Here is a 25,620-nt window from a genome sequence, read left to right on the forward strand (position 1 = left end):
AGGTGTTGTGGATCTGTGCCTGTGGATCTGGGCAGGCCGGAATTGTAATCATACCACCCCCGAGCAGAGTCCATTTAGTTCCAGCAGTTGGATCATTTGGCAAATGTTTGAATCACTACCCAGGGTTTCACAGATGGCATCTCCACTGCAGAGACCCTTCTCTTACTCACAAAGAAAAAGAAGAGAAAAGAAAAGGAGAGATGACAGAGCAGATGCCTTGATCATTGCCCAGGGGTGAACACCTGGAGGACTGGCCATTACGGAGTTTGTGGAAATGTGACCTTTTCCTCCATGACTAGAACATGTAAAGAACTATCAGGTGATGATGAAGCAAAAAAGAGGCTGGCATCTTTGAAATTTTCAGTAAGAGTTTTATACTCACAGTGTTAAATGTGACCCAGGTAGCTTACAGCCCCTTTAGAAATTTAAATATGGTATAAGAGAGCCTTAATTACTTATAGTGAAGCCATCTCTTTAACTGCTGGTTGGAATATATGTAAACAGATCAGACATTCCACAAGTTTTTGATCTTGAACACTGCTGTAATTGAGTATCCCACATAGAATGTTAAGGTGAGGGGTCATGCTTATTGAAATAGGTTTTAAAATCTGTGATGCAGAAGCCTTTATCTGCTTATCATTAAAGACGTTAGTCATGAAGAAAGTTCTTATCTTGGAGACTTTGATAGCTGTGACAAATCCTGTGAGCACTATTTTCTTACGCTGTTTTTGTCAAATCAGATTTCATGTGGGGTAATAATGCTCCATCCTGGTCTTATGCTATCTCAAGGTACCTCTGATTCTTTCATTTAGTACTGAAAACATTTTCGTTTTCACAACCTTTCACAGATCTTTCTAATACAACACTTTAAGAAAATCACATCACCCTTGGCTCAGAACTTCTGATGGCTCTCCATTGCCCTTTGAGTTTTGAAATGGAAAGGGATCATACAAATCCACACTCCTGCTGGATATAGAAATTATCTCCCCAATAATCTTCTTCGGTTTCCTGCTTATCACTCCAGCCACAGGGACTTCACTGCCTCATGAAGTAATGGGTTTCATTATTGGCCAGTGCAAGGTATTAACAGTTTTGTTTTTGTATTGAGGTGAAATCAGTTCCTTGAAGCAAGTACCGATTGGACCCACTTTTGCCCATGAGAACAACAACAACCAAAACACCTGCTTTCTTTTGACATGATATTTGAAGACATTACTATGTCACGTTTTCCTTCACCAAGTCAAGCTCAGAGCCCTTTCACTGTTTCTGGGGCATGACTTCTGGGTACACTTTAGTTGATCATTACTCCTCTCAAAGTGTGAAGCCAGATTAAGCCCAGACTTATCATCTTGGGTTTTCAAGAGCTACCCTGCCAGCTGGTCTACTGTATCTACCCACAGGTTGTTTCCAGGACTTTGCAGTACAGATACGCAGAATCAGCCAGTCTCTTCAGTGTCCTTTAAATAAAGCGATGATAGTTCTTCTTTCTTTGGTCTGTCTGAAAGATACAAGGGAAGTTTAAGTTATTATAATACCTTATAATAATATGATTTCAAGAACCTACCATATGCACTGTGCTGATGCTGGGGAAATGACTCATAGTCTCTGCCATCTTGGAGCTAACCATAAGCTTCCTAGATGGACAGTAAAAAGTTGAACAAAGAAATTAGTGATTGCAAATTTCAGGAAGTGCCGTGAAGCTAAGAGCCATGGGGTGCTGTGCTAGAGAATTAGGACGTGTAGATTTGTGCGTAGGAAACCTGATTTAGATAGGATTGTCGCAAAGGCCTCTCTGGGGAGACAGTACTGAAGAGACACCTGAAGGATAGTCAGAGGCTGGATCTGTGCAGAGTGAAGGAAGAGGAGGAGGAGAGACCGCGTGTGCTGGGATCTGAGGCGAGAAGAGCTTCGTTGCTCAAAGAAGCTCCAAGGGATTGCGGTGCAGATAGTGTTAAGGGCAGAGGCCAAATCCAAAGGGCTTTGCAAGTCACTTAAAGATTTGAACTTTTCCCTGAAAGCAAAGGGGAGTTCTTTTCTGAAGACATTTAAGCCGAAGTGTGTGTGTGCGTGTGTCTGAGAGAGAGAGAGAGATTTTAATTTTAGAAAGATCTCCCAGACAGCAGTGTGGAGAAGGAAGGTTTGTGGTCCGGCCCTGTGGTGCGTGCGTGGTGGCGGAGGCTGACTGGTCAGAGCCCATTCTGTGCTTCCATCAGGGACCCTAGGGTGTCAAGTAAGAGCCCTGCAGTAGAACTCAGGGCATGGTCATCTTCCAGGTGGGGCTTGTCCAGAAGAAGCTCAGGCAAGAATGAAGAAACTTCTTGGGAAGGAGCCAGCACCTCAGACCTGGGGCCGTTGGTCAGGTCCTTCCAATGTCTTCCTCTCTCCCCTGGGGACCTGGAAAGCCACCTGACACTAGGGTCCCAATGACTCCAGGAGGAAGGGAAGCTCTATTTGTAGGAGGAGCCTGACATGAAAACCGGAGTCTTCCTGAGGTACAGGTTGGAGACACAAGGGAGAGATGTCAGATGAACAGAGACCAAACTGAGCTTCGATATACACCCATAACCCTCGTCTTTTCAGTCTGGCCTGCTGGCTGTCTTAAAAGTTAGGTGAGGATCCAGGGTAGTGAGGAGGTAGGGTGGCTGGTGGGGACACCGGCCGGGGAAGAGTAGCCCTTCTCTCCCCCTCCCCCGTTTCCTTCCCATTCTTTTCAACCTCCTCCAGTCCTTCAAACCACAGTCTAGACCACAACCCAGGGTGACGAAGGATTCAACCTTAACTTCCCTCCGACCTTGACCTCTGTAGGTAGGGCCTCACACGCAGACAGTACAGGAGGGAAGAACTCCTGTTTTGTTACCTAGCTTCTGGGGTTGAGAAAAGCCAACCTGCTCTGAGCCAGAGTGGAGGAGGAGTGGGGAGAGGTGAAGTTAGCGGTGGGAAAGAGGAGACATTTGCGTGGAGAACAGAAAATCCATGGAGAAATTTTATCCGTTTCTGCTGCGTGCACTCTATAATGAAAAAATTTCCTTATCTCTTCAACAAACTATCAGTAGAATATGAATTTCTCCTGTTATATAGAATTGGAATTTTGGGGGGAGCTGTCATTAATTGAAGTTCTGTCTCTGTCTTGATGGGTAGTACAGGGTGTGTCCATGTGTGAATGGCTGTAAAAGAAAGGGTGTGTGCCACACACACACACACACACACACACGCTTCTATTGGTTTTGTCTTGACTTTTCCTTGCCTGCAGTGTCTGGCCACTCATGAATCCTGTGAGTGTCAAAATTCTAGATTAGTGTTGACTCATAAAAGGGAAGAATCTGGTACTGCCAGAACCCTGGCACAGTGTTCTGTAATTGCATTATATTTCATAATTGTTTGGAGCTGGATTATTTGTCCAATTCCATCACACATGATTGTTTCCTTCTCTTGCCTTATAAATTGGATAAAGCTCTTATCAGTATTCACTCAGCTGTGGGAAATGGCCTGAGTTTTTCAGGCCCCCTCACTGTGCTTAAACAGAATTTTAATGTATCTAAAAATACCAGGCCCAATGCTGTTTGTTTAACACCGTTATTGCAGAGCCCTCTTTTTGACCAAACCAGTCCCAGCTGCAGAAAGCAAAGAATACAATGAATAAATATCCATAAAACAGGAGCACCTCTAACCGGCAGATCTCAGATGGAGAGCTGGGTATTCGCTGCCTGGGGTCAGCAGACAAGGTCTTTGGCGGCCACTCCTGCAGGCGCACAGCCAGGAAACCAGCCTTCTTGGAGTCCCTTGTAGACGGTCTCGGGACCTGCTTGGGCGGGGACAGAGGCTCTCTGTGTGGCAGGCAAGGCACTGGACCAGCGGGGATATTGGGACCCAGCAGACCTGATGTCTGGCTCCCGTTATTACTCCCTCACCTGTACTGGTAGGCACTGTGCCGCATGCTTTAATGTGTATTTGCTTTCCAACGGTCTGGTGGAGGACATGCAGCTGGTGTGATTTCCGTCTACAGGGGAGAGATTATGGCTCAGAGAGGCTCCATATCACAATTACAAGTCGGGGACTTCACTGTGTCTTGAACCTTTGCCTTCTGACTCTACGTCCAGTGCTCTTTTCCATGACGTTTTGCTGGTGTCATATAATCCCTGGGGCAAATGCTTTCCGGTAGCGAAAGAAAAGCCTTGAGTCAGAGAAGGGCGGAGGTGGTTGGGTTTGAACTTCCTTGGACGTCAGTGGAGATTTCAGCAGAGGGGGAAGAGAAGGAGGTCTTAGGCCTCTGCCCAAAGTTGGCTCAATGTTCCTGGAGATGGTGTAGACCAGGGAACATTCACTAAGGCAGCCTCGAATCTGCAAACATGGAGGTAGCGGAGGCCCACACCTGGGCTTGAGCTGACATCCTTTGCGCTAGACTCCGTGGGACCTGGGTCTTCCTAGCCGCAGCAGCAGCAGCCCTGGGTTATTATGAAGTAACTAAGGATTTAAAAATACCCCAACTTGTGTATGTTCATGAGCAAGGGCAGCACAGTCTTTTAACTGAAAGAGCCTTTAGCACTTCCCCTGTGAGAGGGATTTGATATAAGTTAAAAGAAAACACTCAGGATTTTAATTTTCGTTGTTAGCTGTAATATTCTTTTTTTTTTTTTTTTTTTTTTTTTTTTTTTGCATTACGCGGGCCTCTCACTGTTGTGGTCTCTCCCGCTGTGGAGCACAGGCTCCGGACACGCAGGCTCAGCAGCCATGGCTCACGGGCCCAGCCGCTCCGCGGTACGTGGAATCTTCCCGGACCGGGGCACGAACCCGTGTACCCTGCATCGGCAGGCGGACCCTCAACCACTGGGCCACCAGGGAGGCCCTAGCTGTAATATTCTTAACAATCGTAGTGTATCCCTAAGCGGTTTTTTTGAGTTCAGTAGTCTAGTTAAAAAGAGGAACATCAAAAAAATCAAAATTTCTAAAAATGGTTCCTGGGTAGGATGTATTTAAAATCTACTTATGTATTAATATATACAAATAACAAATATAAACAATGTCAAAACGCAAGAAACACAATCAGGTATTTAAAATTCTCTCTTATTATTCAACTAAGACAAAGCTGTTCTATTTTTCTTTTTAAAGAAACCTTTCTTGAGTGAGCAGTCACTAAAATTACTGGTGATACAGCATAAAGTATTTTGCAGTTTTACAAGTGCATCTTAATTTCTCGTGTGTTTCTTTCCTTCTGATCCTCATCTGTACATCGCACTGCATTGTAAACCTTTTCTGTTCTTTCCTGGATGGGGCTCTCTCTTTGTACCTTTGTCCTTGCTCCCTGCCGACCTCTGGCCCGGCTCCTTCAGTGAACAGGTCCTTGGCTTGTATGTGACACCTCAACCCTTGTCTCAGCAGTAGTGGCTGGTGGGACGGACCATCTAGACCAGGGACTTGTCTTCCTTTGATGACAACACTTTGGTCCCCAGCACTGGACAGGGCTGCTCTTGAGCTCTGTGCCCCCTGATCCAGGGTTTGGCCAGATCTAGCTGAGCAATGTGGCGGATGGTGCCAGCATTTCCTTTGCTGTTCATAGCCTTCTTCTCTTTAGAATGAGAAAGGACAACTAAAGGGAACTCAGGTCCATTACAAGGCTTCTGGAGGAGGGGTTGCTGCTGTACTTGCTAACAGCAGACAGGAAGAGTTTTAAATTAAGATGCAACCAACGGTTCCATCCAACGGTCTAGACCAACCAAAGGTCTAGTTCCTGGTTAGGACACACACCTGAAGATTTATATAGACCAGTGACCCTTAATCGGGGGACTAATGTCCACCATCAGTATCACATGGAAAGGTGTTTCAGAATATCCTGGCCTAGGCCTCTGTCTACATTCATTGAGCCAGAATCTCCATGGGGACTCATCTTTGGAAAAAGTTGTCAGGGGATGCTGACATGCATCTTAGTGAAAAGCCACTGGTTTAGAAAAAAATGGTTGTTTGGAGGCCACATGACAACCAGGCTGTGATGTGTTTCCTTCAGGCCTTTCATCTACAGTGAGCACTGTTTTGTAGGGCACTGAGGTATTGCTCCCAATGCGTGTCCTGGGGAGGCTGAGCTCCTGGGTGCTCAGGAGAACGAATGCACAGCATGTTCTGTCGTCTTCACTCTGCAAAGTAGTGTAGTTAGCTGCCTTCCCGGGGGAGGGCTATGCTCAGAGCCATGGGCTGTGATGAGCAGACTCCACTCCTGGCTCTGTTTGTTAAATTAGCACGCTTGACTCCTCTGGGCTTCAGTCTCTTGCTGGTAAGAAGATTAGACTGGGTGATGTGTTATGTCCTCTAAAGTTCTAGGCTACTTTGAGTTCAACTTAAAAAAAAACAACACGCAAAACTTAAAGTATGATACAAGTGATCTATTGTAGAAAACCATAAAACTTTGGAGTAGGCAAAAAGAAAAGAAAAACTTCATTATCCCATGACCCCACCACCCTGAGGCGACCTTTAGATATCAGTTCTTTCAGTCTTTGTGCAAAGATAAACATAGATATGCATGTGTGCACATAACTAAAAATACATATATTTTAATACAGTATGCATTTTATAAAAAGGTGATCAGATTGTGTATTGTCCTGTAATCTGTCTCTTTAGTTAATATGACAAGAACACAGGAACACCTTTCCATGCTACTAAATGCACATTTGATACCTTGAACTTGGGGGCAGATAGCTTACTGATCAAGAGCCGTGTCTTGGAGACTGACACTGGCTCTGCTCTGTACTCACCATGTAACCTTGAGCGGATTACCTCACCTCTCTACATCTCAATTTGCTCCCATGGAAAATGGCCATAACAGTAATGTCCACTTCATAAAGTGTTCTGAGGATGAAAATCAGACAGTGTGTGTTAAGTACTTAGTGAAGTGCCTGGTAAGTGCCCACAGGAAGGGCCCAATAAATGGTAACTAAAAATGCTGCATATCATTGCATTTTACTAATGTGCATAATTTCACCCATCCTCTGTTATTGCTTATTTAGATTTTTCTTTGCTATTATACACAGTGCTGCGCTGATTGTTTTATAGGTAAATATTTGTATATATTCTTAGGACCTACTCCTAAAAGCAGAATTGCTGAGTTAAACAAAGGGCACAAACATTTTAAAGATGTCAATACATAGAGCCCAAACCTCCTACAGAAAAATTACAGCTGTCTGTGAGAGTGACCTTCCCCACATCTAAGGGATATAGTTTTTTTTCTTTTTTCTTTTCCTTTCTTTCTTTCTTTCTTTTTTCTTTTTTTTGAATTTAAAGGGAAGGGAAGATGGTGTCATTATTTTATTTTGCATTTATTCTTATAAACCTACTCACTTTGCCCACTTCTCTGCTGCACTGTTTGCCTCTTTATTGATGATTTGTAGGAATATTCATACATTTAGAGTAGCAGGCATCTGCTTTCATTTATTAATTCATGAGGGCCAGCTCTATAGCCCAGCGCTGGGGTAAGTGCTAGTTGTAAACAGATAGCCCAGTCCTTGCCCTTGTGGATGCAAGGTTCAGGGAGGAAAATGGAGATTCAAGAAATGATTTAACCTGCAATAAAGGAGGATCACAGGGCTATCCTGGAAGACTTCCTGGAGGCAGTGATGAATGAAGAGAAGCTGAAGAAAGAGAACTTAGCCAGGTACAGATGGGGTTCCAGGTGTGTAGGAACATTTTTCTTAGCTGGTTCTTTGCCTTTTTTAAAAAAACTTGGCTCATGGTCTATGCTGATATCTCAAGGTTTTTAAATTAGTAAAATCTATAAATATTTATAGTCACGTATATTTTCTACCATTGGTGATTTATTTGGAAAATCTACCTATGAGATTTTTACTTAAAAGTTTTGGTACTGGGACTTCCCTGGTGGTGCAGTGGTTAAGAATCCGCCTGCCAATGCAGGGGACACGGGTTCGAGCTCTGGTCCGGGAAGATCCCACATGCCGCGGAGCAACTAAGCCCATGAGCCACAACTACTGAGCTTGTGCTCTAGAGCTTGCAAGCCACAACTACTGAGCCTGTGTGCCACAACTACTGAAGCCCGCATGCCTGCAGCCCATGCCCCGCAACAAGAGAAGCCACCGCAATGAGAAGCCTGTGCACTGCAACGAAGAGTAGCCCCCGCTCCTTGCAATTAGAAAAAAAGCCCACATGCAGCAAAAAAGACCCAACACAGCCAAAAAAAAAAAAAAAGTTTTGGTACTACTGGAATTCTTCATCCTAAGTGTGACAGATATGTGTTTAAAATAAACACCAAATATTGGGCTTCTAAAACTATCTTGTGGGTCTGAGTTCAGGGACGGTAAGACTAACCTTTACAACGATCTTTTAAAACCTATGCTCAGTGGTAATAGAAGCTGGATAGGAGGAAAAATGTCTTAATTCACAGGAGAATTGTGAACGGGGAAAGTTTGTATTCACCTCTCTCTTATGAGCTGTCTGATTTGTAGTACCTCAAGCTTTTAACAAATCTATATGGCCCCAGGTTGCTCTGTTGGTATAAGAAAGTTTTCTATCAAACTAATTCATGCTAAGTTGTGAATGACTGAATAAGCTGTCTGTCCCTACTCTATTTACATTTGGACAGAACACCATAATAAAAGGATAATGCTTATACAAAAATGGCAGAATTTCAGACATCCAAGTCAGACTGAATATGGGAGATAAAGTTTTGGTTAAATGAATTTCTACCTGCATTCCTTGACCTACTCACAAAAGCAGCAGTTCCAGGCAGATGCTGAGAGTTGAGAGGTATAGAGTCTATTGGTTAAGAGAGTGAACTATAGAGGTAGAATAGCAGGGTCCAATTCTAGTTCTGCCATTTCCTAGCTGTGTGACTACAGGCAAGTTCATTAACCTCTCTGTGCTTCAGCATTCTCAGCTGTAAAATGGTAATGAATGATGGTACCCATCTCATAGTAAAGGTGAGAGGACTGAATGATTTATTAAATGTATGGTACCCAGAACACTGCTTGATACAAAGCAAGTGCTCAATAGATAATAGTAACTGTTATTTTGATTGAGGACCTTTCCTTGAGAAAATATTAGAAAGTTGGCATCCTCTCTTTACCCATACCCTAGGGATTTTGATACTTTCTTGGTCTTCCTGTTACCTTCCTAACTCTCTTTTTCCTTTTTTTTTCAATTTATATGTTCCCTTACCCATGATAATTTATACAATCCCATCCTTAGTTGTCATCTTTTTTCTCCCACTCCTCTCTCCCTGGACCACCTTTGCTTCCCTTGCTCCATTTATCACCTCTTTGAGTGGTTTCTCAAATTCATATCACCAGCCTATCTGTATATAACATTTGAATATTTTGTCAGTTAACAGTTGTGTGTGTGTGTGTGTGTTTGCTGTACTGATATAAAAAACAGTGTAAACTGGCTTAAATGATAAAGAAGTTCATTTTCTGAAAAATCCATAATATATGGCTTCAGGTATGGTTTGATCTAGGGGCTCCCATGAGAGACCAAGGCCTCAGATTTTCTCATTTATTTTCTCTGCTTTCCTTGGGATTGGGCCCATCATCTGAGAGCCAGGACCTTACTAGAATCTACAAAGTACTCATGTTTCTTGTTTTCCCACCATGCCACTGACAGGGAAGAGAGAGCCTCTGTCCATAGCTTCAGAGGGGAATCAGTTCTAGTACACTCCGTAGCTTAAAATCTGGGCACTACTTTACGAAAAGAAGTATAAATGAATACTGAGAGGCAAAACCAGCAGATATTCACTACAAGTGTACTGCTTTTCCTCAAATTCATCAAAACACAACCAAGGTGGTACTTGATTCTTATGTTCTGACTTTACTAATTCTGTTGGGACGGTTACCATTCTCCTATTTTCTGAGTTCAAAATCTCAGCATTCAAATTTATTGTTTCCTATTCCTGTAACTCCACTGGCATTCCAACTGGGTCCTAGAATACACTCCATCCATGTTGATGCTCCACTCATTAGTCTAGCTCCTCCGTACAAGCCCCACCTGCTCTGTGTAACATTCTGTTGACACTGGGGTCCACAGGGACCCATCTGCCCAATTCCTATGACAAGGATGTCCAGCATTCATGGGCATTTCTTATTATATCCTGTTTTATACTGTTACTTATCTCTGCCTTACTTCCTCTCCTACGTTTACTGCCCAACTGAATTTGGAGTGAGTGCCTCCAGGCAATCTGGTATTTCCCTGAATCTTCCCACACCACCCGGCACAAGCTCTCCGGGTTGCTGAGACACAGTTGAAGCTTCTGTTGACTGAGGGAGCCCCAGGTCCCATGGAGGCAAGCTGGGGTTGGATTCTCTGCAGTCGGCATGGAACTTGGGGCAAGCCTAGGTCTTGACAGCTGCCCAGTGGTGCGCCCTGCGGAAACGTGGGTCCATGGCATGTGAAGAGATGTGACAGAGAAAGTTGGAGGAATGCTGCCTCATACAAGGTTAGCATTTTCTTTAGTATATGAGGTTTCAGCACCTTGATAGGGTAGTATGTTTGTGAATCTGCACGGAAGGGGTTATGAGCTGAATCGTTATGGGCTGAATCCCCCATCCCTCAAATTCATATGTTAAAGTCCTCAGCACCCTGTGGAATCTGACTATACTTGGAGAAAGGGTCTTTAAGGAGGTTGTTAAGTTAAAACGGGGTCATACGGTGGGCCTCAATCCAAAATGACTGGTGTCCTTATAAGAAGAGGAGATTAGGACACAGACACACACAGAGGGAAGACCATGTGAAGACACGTGGAGAAGACAGCTGTCTGCAAACCAGGGAGGGAGGCCCCAGAAGAAACCAACCCCACCTACACCTTGATCTTGGACTTCTAGTCTCCAAATTGTGAGAAAATCAATTTCCGTTTTTGAAGCCCCCCAGTCTGGGATGCCTTATTGTGGCAGCCCTAGCACACACTACAGGGGGCGTAGTGGATCGTGTTTTGTAAATGAATTTGACGGCACAATCTCTCTTTTACGAACAGCATTACATAAGGTGAGCGTCTCCTCTCGCTCCTTGGACGGCAGCACTGCTGGGTGTGGCGGGTGCCTCCCGGGGACACACTAGGGGTGCTGGGTGCTCCGCCCTTGACACACAGCCGTGTGCACGGGAGCTCCACCCCGCTCTGCCCTGTCTCATAGCCACGTTCACGTACTGACGGGCTGTAGCATATGATGGGTCCTATTTTGAACCTCATAAGCTATCAAAGACCCGATTTCTACAACAACACAACCTAAGCTGGGATCCTCTGCAAGTCAGAGACGGTATTTGATTTGTATGATATAAAGTGGACACAGTAATTTGGTAACTGGCTAAAATTAAGAGGAAGATTCAGACATGCGTGCGTTATACATCTCTCTCGAAAAAGATCTGGTTTATCATCATTGCTTTGAGTAGAAGTTTCTAAAGTGTCTGTCTTTTCTTTGAGGAATGTGTTGTCCTTCAGAAGGATTCTACCTCCTCTTTAACCAAAGGGCCTGTGTCACGTGATGTGATGCAAAGTTTTGGTAATAAGGCCGCATTTAGCTCTCTTCATGCCTCACACACATTTTCTTTTTGCAAAGGCTTCTCCCATTTTTTTGCTGATAGATCTCACTGTTTGGTCACAGGAACTGTGGATGGTACGATGAGAAGACACTACTTATCTATCAGAACGTAGAAGCGGACACTTGAGGGTGGTGCTAATGTCAAGTACCAACGGTAAGCAGTTTTTGTAAGACTTTCATGGAGGAATGGAGAGTCTCTTTTAAAGATGAAATGATTTTTGCAATTGCAAGGGGAGAGAAGAAGAGGCAAGGCTCTGGGGTTTCTCTGGTAAATGCAACACTCATTCAAAGGGTCAAACTAACATCTCTAGAAAAGTCACAGCACAGGTTCATCCTGAGAAAAGAGTCAGGTAAACATTTTTATTTTCTGTTGTAAGTGTGTGTATGCATACATGTGTGTGTGTGTGGATTTAATAGAAAATAGCACCTCAAGTAAGGGCGGTTGTGGTGGAGAGTGGAAACTTGGAGGGGGCTGTGGATGTCTGGTGTTAAAGCAACACCCCCTCCTAAACTGAACCTGGCCTTCAGTGCTGGTTACCATGACCGACCAAACACAGCCAAAGAGCTGTGATACGATGGACACAAGTACATTAACGTGGAAATCAAGTTATCACTCTTTTGAGGGTCAAACTCCAGGGTGCTCAAGAACCACCTTTGGATGGTTGTTAAAACAGATTCCAGGAATTCTTCTCCCCAAGGTTCGGGTTCAGTACTTCTGGGGTGAGGACCTGGCATCTGCATTTTTAGCGAACGTAGCAAATTCAGCTTGGGAACCGCTGGCCTAGAAGGCCCCATTTCTGGGCAGCAGATGGACCTGCCTGTCCCCTTGCTGATAAAACCTGCCAGTAAGCCACGCAGCCTGGCTGTGTAACAGAGATAATACCGCAAACGGAACCTGGATGAGTCATGTGTAAACTTATTAAGTTCAAATGTTTTCATAAGCAACTTATCGTTTCCCAAAATCAGGTTAGAATAGATTTTGGAGGGAGTCTTTGGGCTTGCTTGTCAGAAACAATAGTATAGGTAGATTTGGGGATGTTGCCACCCAAGGAATGGATTCTGTCTTCGCAGGGGCACAAATCTTGCCTGACGATCTGATGACTAATTGCACCGGACTCCTCTGCAAGGGTCCTGCTGCGGGTCACACATATGCTTTGCCTCTTACGTGGAATTCAGTAAACCAACTGCCTGTTAATAGCCATTCACTCACTTTAAAATTGTCCCAGGAGGTTCTTTCTTTCTATCCCACAGAATTTAGAGCCTCTACTGGGGAATGGGCCTCAGTCTTGGCTAAGTTAACTCTTCAGGTGTTATTTCCATCAGGATAAACTCGAGAAGGGGGGCTCTCGATCCCTCACAAATTACAGAGGCAGCATTCTGTGGGACATTTATGTAATTTGTAGCCCTGTATTTAACTGAATCCTAAAACAATTTAGATTTTAATGCAAAACTAGTTTGATACGGATCGTTGCTCTTTCCAGCCACTGATGAAATGATGTAACAAAAACACAAAAGTTTTCTCAAGGTTCATTGCTGTTTCACTGGCCTTTAACATGTAGACAGGAATTTTTTTATGGGCCAGTCTATAAAACCTCATCGTATATCTCAGTCCATTAGTGTTTCTCAAAGTCTAACTCACAATACTGTCGTCAAACTCTTAAGTGGCAAAGACGTTTTTTGTCAAGTCAAAATCCAGTTTAAGTGGTGGAAAACAATGCTGTCTTCTATTAAATGTGTATTTAAGTTGTGATGCAGCAATTAGGTAATTTGGATGCTTCTCTGCCTGTCATGGGAACTGGGAAGACACACATCCACTTCTATGTTTATGACATAATCTTTTTTTTTTCTTTTCCATTATGGTTTATTACAGGATATTGAATATAGTTCCCTGTGCTCTGCAGTAGGACCTTGTTGTTGATCCATTCTGTATATAACACTTTGCATCTGCTAACCCCAAACTCCCAATCCATTCCTCCTCCACCCACCTTCCCCCCTATTACATAATCTTACTATCATATATTGGAATGACTGTAAAACACTGATGAACCCATTGCCTGACTATTATCAGAAAGGATTGTATCAACTAAAATTACTCTGGTTGGCCAAGCTTTCTGAGAGTTGAGTTGGACTCTGTCCTAACTGGACCGTTCTAAAGGAACAACTCATTCAGAGTTAAATAAAATAATGAATGTTCTGGGTAAAATTTGAAGCTCTAGTCACGTTGAAGACTATTTTTGTAGTCTTTGTTCTTGGGGTGACCTAAGGTCTGCTCCTCAAGTACCCATTTTTTGTTCATCCTGAGACTGAACAGGCAGCCTGCGTGAGGTGGGCTGTGGTCAAGGCAGAGGAGAGACTTCTGTGTTGGCTTACGGCCATGTCCACTTGGAAGCGTACACCTGTCTCAGCTCTGGAATTTCTTCTCTAATCTTCATCTTCTGAACGCAGTAGATTTACCGCGAAGCTACTGACACTTACCTGTCAGGCCCTCCCCTTGTACGAGACCCTTCCAAGGCCCTGAGAGTGGCCTCCAGCATGTCTTCACGTGGACATATATTTTTGTAAAATTTGCTGAAAGAAGACATTTAACCTTAGTCAATTAACACCGCTATCTCTTGGCTCTCCAACTTAACTTCTGGCACACTTTCCCTCATCTTGGGTAGCATTGGAGTGGCCCTGGGCAAATTTTTTAAAAATAGACTTTGTTTAGAGCTGTATTAGGTTCAGGGTAAAACTGAATGACAAATACAGAGAATTGCCATCTACTCCCTGCCTCCGCACATACATTCCCTCCCCCACGATCAACATCCCTCCCCAGAGTGGTACACCTGTTATAATCAATGAATCTACCATGACACATCATCATCACCCAAAGTCCACAGTTTACATTAGGGTTTACTCTTGGTGTTGAACATTCTATGGGTTTAGACAAATGTGTAATGACATGTATCCATCATTGCAGCTTCATATAGAATAATTTCACTGCCCTAAAAATCCTCCGTGGTCCACCTAGTCTTCCCTCCCTTCTTCTAGCCCTGGCAACCACTGATCTTTTCACTGTCCTCATAGTTTTGCCTTTTCTACAATGTCATATAGTTGGAATCATACAGTATGTAGCCTTTTCAGATTGGCTTCTTTCACTTAGTCATATGCATTTAAGGTTCCTCCATGTCTTTCATGGGTTAAGAGCTCATTTATTTTTTTACGTTGAACAGTATTTCATTGTTTGGATGTCTCACAGTTTGTTTATCCAGTCACCTACTGAGAGCATCTTGGTTGCTTCCATGTTTTGGCAGTTATGAAGAAAACTACTATCAAGCCCTGGACGATTTTGAGATAACTCAGGAAAGGCAAGATGGTAGTATATTTACCTTGGGTTTATTGGAATACACGTATATGATTTGTAGTCACTTCCACGTCTCATCCAGCATCGCTAGCTATCCCAGTGCAGGAACAGCTTCCAGGAATGCTGGTACCACAAACTGGACCAGCTCCCCTAGCATCATGGCCCAGAGGTGCTGGGCCACATGCCGTCTTCTAGTTTGTGCTGTTCATCACCTGGTCCCCAAAATGTGTGGGTGGTGGAGGAGAAACAAGGTTTGAAAGGTATGGAGCCAGAGGCCAGTGTGTGAAAATTTCATCAGATGTATGACATTGTACGTTGAAGATTTGGTTCTCATCAACCCCTAGTTGAGTGGAAGTTCTCTCTTGTCAGGAATATAATTGTTAATGCAGCATCTTTCTATCAACTGTGCAAGAGGACAGACTGAACTATCTTTCTATTCTCTGTGTAGAGCATACACAACACTTTTGTCTTATGAAGAGGTGCTCAAAGAACATCCAACCAAAAAATGAAGAAAAAAAGTATTATAGCGCTATGTTAGTAATTTAGTTAATAAAAATAGTATGTCTTTGTTGCATTTTATGCTCTGTGTGTAGTATTTGTCAGTTTAAACTATAATTTGCTGAGATTCCTTTTTCAGTTATATATTAAATGTACTTCTGTAGCAACTCTATAATTTTGTATTCTTTCTTATTAAAGAGGGAGCCTAAGATGGTAGAGTCTTCTGGCACTAAGTCTAGATCCTTCCATAACCTTTGGCTTCTTTATCTTAAGATCTGGCTGCTTTTTGTGGCATCTGACCAATTTTTTTCTGTCACATCTAGGCCACTTTAATACCTAACAATAAAGTGCATATTATTTTAATAGGCTCTTGACTCACAGTGAAATTAATGTTTAAAGGCTTTAATGTTTAGAGGCAGTGTTTAAAGGAAGAAGTGTTGTAGGTACTTCATCCCTCCCATCCTCACCCATCCGAGCGCATCTGTGGGGTATTGACTCTCCTGTACATGCTGAATATCTTAGTATGAATGGAGGGATTCCTAAATTTGTCTTTTAGAAGGACTCTTTCATCATATATTAAAAGTATTGCTATTACACTTATGGAATAATTAAACAGTGTTTAAAAATTCTGCAAAACTCTTATGTAGTCTTAATGTTAAGATCAGTTATTGAGGGCTTCCCTGCTGGTGCAGTGGTTGAGAGTCTGCCTGCTGACGCAGGGGACACAGGTTCGTGCCCCGGTCCAGGAGGATCCCACATGCCACGGAGCGGCTGGGCCCGTGAGCCATGGTCACTGAGCCTGCGCGTCCGGAGCCTGTGCTCCGCAGCGGGAGAGACCACAACAGTGAGAGGCCTGTGTACTGCAAAAAAAAAAAAGATCAGTTATTGATCTTTTATTACAACATAAACAAGCTCTACTATTTTGTCTAAGGGACAGTTGATTATTGTTAACTATATTTAAACTTCTTTAATAAAATTTTTCTATACTTGTTTTTTAACTTATTTGTAGAACACTGAAAAAGGTCATAAATAATGACATTGTCTGTCTATGGAATATGCTATGAGGACTGGGCTTATTTAACAGTGAATAGAGAATTGATATAAATTTCTAAGCAGCTATGTTCCCCAAACTCGACTCGTTGTCATTTATTTGTGATTTGAGATTAAATTTGGTTATTTTACTTGAGCTAAACACATTTCAACCTCATTTAAGTGGGCAGTTTTAGCTTCAGAAAGATGAGAATTTACATATTTTGGTCTTAAAAAGAGCTATAATAAAGGATTCTAAATCTTTAAATGGCCAGTTTAAATAGGGTATAGCTAGAAAAGGTTGGGCTACCTTTAATTCTGTGAGTTGCCTGAGTATTGCTGGTGGCAGTATAGGGAACAGCCAGTGCGTTGTTCTGTGTCTGGACAGTCTGCTCCGATTCCCCTTCTGAGAGTGGACCGTGTGTGCTGTACACGTCCCCTCCCACACCTTTACCACAAGACACATCACAATTACATAAAGCTGGTGAGCATTGCAAATCATAACACTCTGGAAATACATTTTCTGGCATTGCCTTCAATTGTGCAAATGTTATGGAGCTGTCCTTAAATTATGCAAATTGTGTTATAAAAAGGAAACAACATAGGAAGAACTATGTCAGTGTCATATCAAAATGACTACAATGCTGTATAAAAGAAAAATGACTTGTAAATTTGATTTCATTCATTCATTATCAGCAACATGCTTTTAGATACAGAAAACTTTTCTGATCGTACAGGCCTAACTGGAGTTCTAAAACACCAGATTTGGTATATTGCAAACATCCCTGAGGGGTTGAAGTCAAATCATTTGTGTCTTCAGATTGAAATCCTCAGCTCCTTCCCCAGCCACTGCCCTGCATTCGGCACGGTTTTCGGCACAACCGATGCAAGGACAGTGCGACACTGGGGCCTTTGCTCTCAGAAGGCTTCAGTTTAGAGCGATGGGAAAGAAACCAACGAACAAATGCATACGTAACATGCGGGCCACACAAAGAAAAATAAAGCAGGGAAAGGGGGAAGAGATTGTGGGAGACAGTACTTGAGAGGGAGTAATCTGAGAAGGCTTCTTCGAGGTGGTGACGTTTGAGTAGAGAACTGACTTGCAGCGAGGGAGGGAATCGGGTGGTTCTAAGAAAAGAGCTTTTCAGATGGAGGGAACTGCAAATGCAAGTGTCTTGAGATGGGAAGATGCAGGGCTTGTTCGAGGAGCGGCAAAAGGCCGGTGTGACTGGAGTGGGAGTGGTGGGCTGATGATGTAGGGGAGGCCAGTGTGGGCAGAGGTGCGCTCTGATTTTCAGTTTAAAAAGGCCGCTGGTTGCCCTGTGGAGAGGATATTGCCGGCAGGCAAGAGAGGGAGCAGGGTCTCTCCGTTATCGTTTGTGGAGAAACCATCCCACCATGTAGCAGCTTAAAACAACAGCCCCGTGTGCAGCTCAAAAGTCTGCGGGTCAGTGACTTGGGCTGGACTTGGCAGGCGGTCTCCGCTGTGCTTCAGGATTTCAGTGCAGGGGAGCAAGGCATTAATGAAATAATGTGTGGTTGGAGAAGGCTTCATGGGGGAGCTGAGGCCTGAGCCGTCTCTGAAAGGTGCGGCGGGTTTGGACAGACAGGCGAGGGCGTTCTGGGGAGGGGCAAGCGTGAAGGGAGGAACCGGCGTGAACGTACGTGGTGTGTTGACGCTGCAGTGGGAGACCACTCGGACTGGAGTGTGATCACTCGGGCAGAGGTGCAGAGGCGGTCGGTGCGGCTAGGCTTTGGAGAGACTGGACCACAGGACGACTTCAGCTCTGAGGTGGAAGGAAGTAGCCATGGAAGACTTTGAGGGTGAGAGCAGTATAGGAGGTGATGGAGAACTTTGGCCTTGAGCTGGATGATGGGGCCTGGGAACTGCCCGCTCACTGGAGAGCACGGTGCAGAGAGGGCAACCCCGGAGGGATCGCCACGGGGCTCAGGAGGTGGATATACGCGCTAACCTGTGAGGCGAGGCAGGCCTTGCTTATGGGTTCCATGTGGAGGGGAGGGTCAGGTTTGTAAGAGGTGATGCTGCGGCAGCTCTTCCTAAGAGTGTGTTCTCTCTTCCATAGTATAATAACGTGTACTGTTGATTACGTTCTCACAGCATCACGACGGTCAAAGATATAAAACAACTCCAGGTATTCAAGAAGGAAGGGATTTAGTACAGGGGTATACTTAGCCTTTAGAAAGACAGGAGGTAGTGGGGTCTCCCGGAAACCCTCAGAGGCAGCTGCCTCCAGAACAGATGCTTTGCCAAAAAAATCCTGTGGCTGCCAGAGCCCTCACTTGCCCCCTCCCAACCCCCCGCCAGAGGAACACTCCACGTGACTGTTTTCTCTTCCTCTTCCAATCACGTGTGAGCACCCCTCCTGGGTAGGGTCTAACAAGCAGCCCCGCAGGCAGAGATTCTGGAGTGGGAGCCATGAGACTTCTAGCTCTGCAACACAGGGCGGGTTACAGGAGGAGGGAGCGATGCTGGGGGATCCACAGACAGCCTGACTCCCGTGAGTCTGTCCTTCCTCCTTCCCTTTCAGTTCCAGCTCCAATTCCTGCAGAGATCCCTGCCCTATTTTATAAGATTCCTCTCAGCAGAGTTTGGTCAAAATCCATCTTAGCATTTCCATAAGCAGTTGCAAAAAAATAATTTAATTCTAAAGACCAATTAGCAGTGTTTCTTATTGTTTCCTATTATGGAGCAAGACTGGATAGAAAACCTGGTGAAATAACTTATTTATTTTATTTTATTTTTTTTTGCGGTATGCGGGCCTCTCACTGTTGTGGCCTCCCCCGTTGCGGAGCACAGGCTCCGGATGCGCAGGCCCAGCGGCCATGGCTCACGGGCCCAGCCGCTCCGCGGCATATGGGATCCTCCCAGACCGGGGCACGAACCCGCATCCCCTGCATCGGCAGGCGGACTCTCAACCACTGCGCCACCAGGGAGGCCCTGAAATAACTTATTGGGTGGCAGAGACTCATTTGTACCTGCCTTGTATGTTTTATCTGTGTATCTATGCCTTCATCCAAATAGAGATACAAATGCATAACTTGCTAGTTAATTGAATCCCAAACTGGGGCAGTTTTTTTTTTTTTTTTCTTTTCTTTCTTCCCTCTTCTGAGCTGGAAAAGTCAGGAGTTCCATTTTCTCTTCTTCCTGGAAGGACATGCCCTTGTCATATGTTCATTCTGACTAGAGGAACCAAGCTTTATTGGCTTGGCTTTCATGGTAGATGGTATGCAGGGAGAGAAAGAGGCTTATCAATAGAAAGGACTGTAAAAAATTAAGAAACAGAAACCTCAATTAAGTAAAGTTTGGGAGACCAGAAGGGGGAGCTGTCACACCCCGTGACACTAGCAGAGCCCAACCGGAAGAAGAAAGACACCTCTTCTTTCCCGTCAAGGACTCGGGTCAGTGAAAGGCCATGGACTCTTTGGTTACTCCAGCCCTCCCAGCTTCCTTTTCCTCTCTGTAAAAACCTTCTCCCTTGCCACGCAGGGACTTACACATGACTCACCATGGTTGCAGATCCTGAATTGCAATTCCCTGCTGATCTCGAATAAACCCATCTTTGCTAGAAAAATATCTGGCAGTCTGTTTTTGGTCAACAGGACACATATCGGGAACTATTTATAAAACACGGTCCCTGTGGTACTTGCTATGTGGGAGAATCAAGGGGAACTTCACAGAACAAGTAATTCTTAAAATGAGACTTGAGTAAGTTAGAATTTCCTGAGTAGACAAGAGTAGGAAGAGTATTGAAGCTGAAGCACAAGTATTTTCAAAGCCATGGAAGCACACAAGTTTGGCAGGTGCAGGAAAAGAGTGTTTTTGGACTCTGTTATTTCAGAAGGTCCTGGGCAAGAGTTATTTTTGTTGGTGGGAGTAACCTGGCCAGCATGACTGATCTGACTCTACAGTAAAAATCAAAATGTGTGGTTCCAGGTTAAGATGGGCTCAGAGCCCATGAGCTTCTCTCTCTTCCTTCCAAAAGTTGCCTTTAAAATGACAGTAAAGGGATGACAACAACAATAATAATAGTAATAGTAAGGAAAATGACAAAATATGGGGGTTGTCTTCTATGAACCTACGCTTTCCTTTCGCATTTTGGTTCCCGGACTGAAACTGGAGGAAAAAAAAAATCACAAATAGGAAAAGGGTTCTGGATTTTTCCTCTTGGAGGAAACAGGACAGCCCCAAGAGCTCCTTGGCATCCACTACTCTTTGACTCATCCCCCGGCTGAGTGACCATCACCAACGGGTAGTTCAAGTCCTACGGTCTCAAGCTATGTGGTCCTGTCCCCACCTCTCTTCCCAGCCAGAGCCATCCTCCTAATCATTCGTCCCACGCATCTGGCTTTTGTATATTTTATTCTTAACGTAACCTTCAATCCTGTGCTGCCTCTGCTCTTCTGTCCCCTGCAGACTCTCCCGGCTCACAGTTGTCCTGTGTGTCCTGGTTCGGTGTCTCAGTCACGTCCTCTCTTGTGTCCTGGTGCACCTGTTCTCTGGACCTTCAGCCATGCCTCACTCACCAACCTTCGACTCTACTTTCTGCTTCTATGCAACCAAGAGTTGCTGAAGAGTTGTGAACACACAAAAATGTGTTGATTGATCTCCTGTGTATTTATTGGATATGTAATTACAGAAACCAGGAGTGGGTTTTTTTTTCTTTAATTAAACTCTATTTTTCTCCAACTCTCAACCCAATGTTCCTCAAGCATCCATGGAAAATGGCCTTGATTCAACTTTACTGTGAAGCGTGTCTCCCCTTAAACTCAGCACCCTCAAGGTCCCTCCTCTCCACTTCAGCACGTGTCTGTATATTCCCCTCTCCTTTCCTTCTCCTTTCCTGGGTCAAGGTAAGAAGCTGCCCTTTGCCCTTCCATGCTCCTTTACGTGTGCTGGGGGCTGAATTCTCTTCTACCTCCTCGCACATTTAGCATCATCAGTTTTCTATACTTCTAACTTGTTTCCTCATCCTCTCTCTTGCCATGGGTCTCTGTCTTTTGATATATTAATATTTTCCAATGTTAAAGCATATCTTCCCTATACTCTGCCATCCCCATTAGGAACTCCCCTTCTTTTTACCTTTAAAATTCTTGAGTGAGTAGTCAGCACTTCTTGTTTCTTATCCTATACTCCTCTCTCTATCCCTTCAACATTGGCACTGTTTCCAACGTTCTGTTGAAACCTCTTTCTTGAAGGTTATCGATGACCTTCAACCTCCCAAATCGAGGATCTTTTCTCAGGTATAATTTCCCCTGACCTTGCCCTAGCATTTAACATCGTTCATGAACTCCTCGGGCTTGAAATCCTCTCAGCTCCTTGTTTCCATGACAACTCATTTTGCAGGTTCTCCCCCTTTTGATTTCTCTTTCTTCTTCTTTTACTCTTTTTTTCTTTTCTCTTCTTCCTCAAATGTAAACATCCATTTATGTTATATTATGACTACTGCCATTATTATTAACACATATTATTTTCTCGAGCACTAAGTATCCTCCAAAATCCTTCCCAGTGCGTTTTCTATATTAACGTAACTAATGATTATCACAACTCTATGTTTTAGCAGCTACCATTATTCTAATTTTCCAGATGAGGCTATTGCAGTGCAGAGAGGTTAAATGATTGACTGAGATAGGATTACAGGGCTAGTAAAAGGCAAAGCTGTAATTCAAACTCAGGCATTCTAACTCCAGAGAGTCCGAGTTCCTAACCGTCTTGATCATCTTTTCTACTCATCTCCAGGTTTTCCAGGTTATCTCCTCTCTTCGCAGGCTTTGAAACTCACTCCTAGCGTGTGACTACTCCTGTACCCTTTTTCCCCTTCTAATCCCACTACTGCTTCAACCGTACAATGTTGATGCCTATTAACAACCGCAATGGGTCCCCTCAGGACTATTTCCCCCCCAGCAATATTACCAGCCTGATATCATTATCTTTGTTAATGGCTCCACTTGGTTCTACACTCAACATTATCACGGACGTTTCTACATCTGTTCACCCCTGTAAATACTATCTCAACCTGTTTCTTCTACCATCACTTTACCTCATGCTCTGTATTTCTTCTCCTTCTAACAACCTGTATGCCAGTTTCTCATCCACAAGAGAGGTGATTTAGGGTGTATGAATAAAATACACACTTGTCACAGAGGGGGCTCTCTGGAAAATTCTTCTGTGTTTGATGTCACCAAACGGCTGCTCCATTTTTTTTTTTTTTTTTTTCTTTTTGCGGTATGCGGGCCTCTCACTGTTGTGGCCTCTCCCGTTGCGGAGCACAGGCTCCGGATGCGCAGGCCCAGCGGCCATGGCTCACGGGCCCAGCCGCTCCGCGGCATATGGGATCCTCCCAGACCGGGGCACGAACCCGTATCCCCTGCATCGGCAGGCGGACTCTCAACCACTGCGCCACCAGGGAGGCCCCGGCTGCTCCATTTTTAAGACTCTTTTAGCTCAACCCTACATATCTGTAAGCGGGAGCCTTAGCCAGGCCAGGTCTTAAGTACAGATGTTTACAGCTTTGAAAAATAATCTCCCATCTACTTCTACAAAAAGATGCCAGCAGCTTTGTGAGTTATGTCTCACCCCGCTTAAAGCAAACCAATTCTATTTGATGGACAGGCGATTGAGCAAATCATTTTCATGTGAGTTGGAGTTGATGGGTTGACTGTATGCCAGGCTGGAAGAATAGACTCCTGTTGAGAGGAGTCTATGGAAGTGGGTCCTGAGGATAAGATTCAAATTTAGTGCATCTCTAACCTTCCTTCACCTACTGCCTGTTTCTCCTGAATTCATCATTCAGGGAGCACGACCTCCATTAATCTGTGTCAGTCAGGCAAGAAACCTCTGTAATTCTTCCCCTTCCCTCACACTTCCCTTGTATCCCACCTGGACAAACTCACCACCCCCCTGACCTACCCTCCAGGTACTCACTGGCCCCTGTTGCACGCCTCAGCCTGGGAGTATTTATAAACAAAGACGTCAGTTCTTCAAAATGGTGAGGGTGAAGGGTGGGTGCTGCAGAGGGCACATTGGTGACTTGATTCCGGGGGTCTCTGAGTGAAGCACACATAGAGGCCACCTTGGCATGACCAGGGTCTCAGTGGCCGGAGGAGCCAGCAGTGTCCCCCCTTCATGACAGTGGTCCTCTCGGTATTGTTACTGAACGCAAGTTAGTGTGCCCGATGCACAGTGAGGCCAGACAAACTGAAACGATGGAGTTTCGGGCCATGCACGGAGATGGGTGACTCATGCCCAAAAAACCTCAAACTCCCTGAAGGGTTTCAGCAAAGCACTTTTAAAGGCAAGGTGAGGGAGGGACGTGGTTAGTTGTTGCAAACTCCTTGGTGTCGGAATCCTTTGTTCTTGTCCAGGTAGGTCAGGTCACATGTTACTGTTAACCTCCAATAAAACAAATGTTATTCTCTGTTCTGCTAAAAAAAAAAAAAAAGAAAAAGGCAGACAATGACCATGACCCCTGATTTTGGTGCATTGTTTAGGCTCCTGCTCTCATGGCTGACCTCTTCTCAGGATGCTATATTTTGGATTTTACCTCCCCAGCCTTGCAATTTCAGCACATGGATTTTCTACTCTGTATTCTTAACACTAAGGTTGCTTTCATAGCAGCTGGGTTTAGTGACTAGGCTTTTAAGCTTAAAAAAAGTAACTTTTCTTTTAAGTGAAAGATTTTATTTTCAAGTGAATGATACGTAAAAGAGATATACTCAGAGCCTGGGGACTTGGGGTGGGGGCTGTGGATCCAGTCCAGCCACTGCCTCCTTCCCTGGGCAGCTCTGTAAGAGGCCCTGGGGAGTTTGAAAATATACAGGGTGTGGTGGAAAGGTATACACAGAGCCCTTGGGTGTGAGGTTCTTGTTCCTTGGTGTCCTTGGGTAAATCACTCAATCTCTGGGAACCTTAGTTTCCTCCTGTTCACAATTTGTCTGTTAAATGATACTTGCCTCACCTAACCCTACCTTGAAGGATCTTGTAGGTAAGGTACTTTTTTAAAAAGGATAATATGGAAAAAGTGAAAAGTCTCCTCAAAATAGAAAAAGTTTTGCAAACGTTAATTGCCACATTCAGATTAAAGAACTTCCCTGAATTTAGTCAGCATCTGTTGACTTTTAAAATGGTTTTAACAAATGAATGGGTGCCTATAATTATTTTTAGCTACTGTGCATCTTTCTCATTGTGGCTTCTTCAGTAAACAATTCCCAAGGCTGCTGTACTAAGCAAAACCAATATAAATGTGAATAGCAAATCTCATTCTTGATAAACATGAGATGGGTACACGCTATGGTGTATTTTGTGCTATAACTGTGGGATGCTTTGAAAACATATTGTTGACTGAAAAATAAAGGCGTTATGTTTGTTCTTATTTTTATTTTTCATGTTCTATATCTGAAAGCTACAAGGAAAAATGCCCAAAGACCAAAGTAATGGGGGTCCATTTATGTATTCGGCCCTTTATGCCCCTGCGGTAGAATTCAATTGGTGAATGTACTTTGCATGATTTTCCCATAGAGCATGCTGTATTTAATAGCATCTGGCCCATCTTGGAGAGCCCCATTGAATATCATGAGATGTTTAAATTGTATTGAATACTTTATAGAAGCAATTTCCATTCTGTTGTGTTCTTTCTGCAGATGGTGATCTGAAACAGTTAACAGTGATAATACTCTTTCTTCACTTTACTTATTTGTGACTTACACTGCTGCAGATGAAGAAACAACATTTAGGGATCACTGTTTCTATTCCCTGATTTTGAGGCTGACTTCTCCTTAGGCAATACCTCAGATTTCACATTTAGGTCTCTCGTGCCAGACGGAAGCTAGCATTTGTGCGCGTGGACTTGATTTGTACCCGTAATAGTCAAGTAGAGTGCTCAATTTAATAATGACTGGTACCTACAGAGACCAATGAACTCGATTCTTAAGGTAATGGAACCAACACAAATACCATTTGAAGAATGTGTCTGTCTTGCCCAATTTCAAATGCCCGTGAGCGCACACTTATTCAACGAACATTGAGCAGAGTGGTTGGCTGGATGGGCTGTACTGTTAATAGCGCACTTCCTGCTCTCAGGGATTCTGTAATCAAGCAGGAAGGAGTTATTTGATAATAACAAGTATTTATCAAGAGTGTCCTTTGTGTCAGGCATTGTACTATTCAAAACAGTACAGTTATATTTTATTAAGAGTATTTCCAGGTAACTTAAC

Source organism: Mesoplodon mirus, assembly GCF_964341445.2.
Source record: "Mesoplodon mirus genome assembly, chromosome: 10".
Lineage (NCBI taxonomy): Eukaryota > Metazoa > Chordata > Mammalia > Artiodactyla > Ziphiidae > Mesoplodon > Mesoplodon mirus.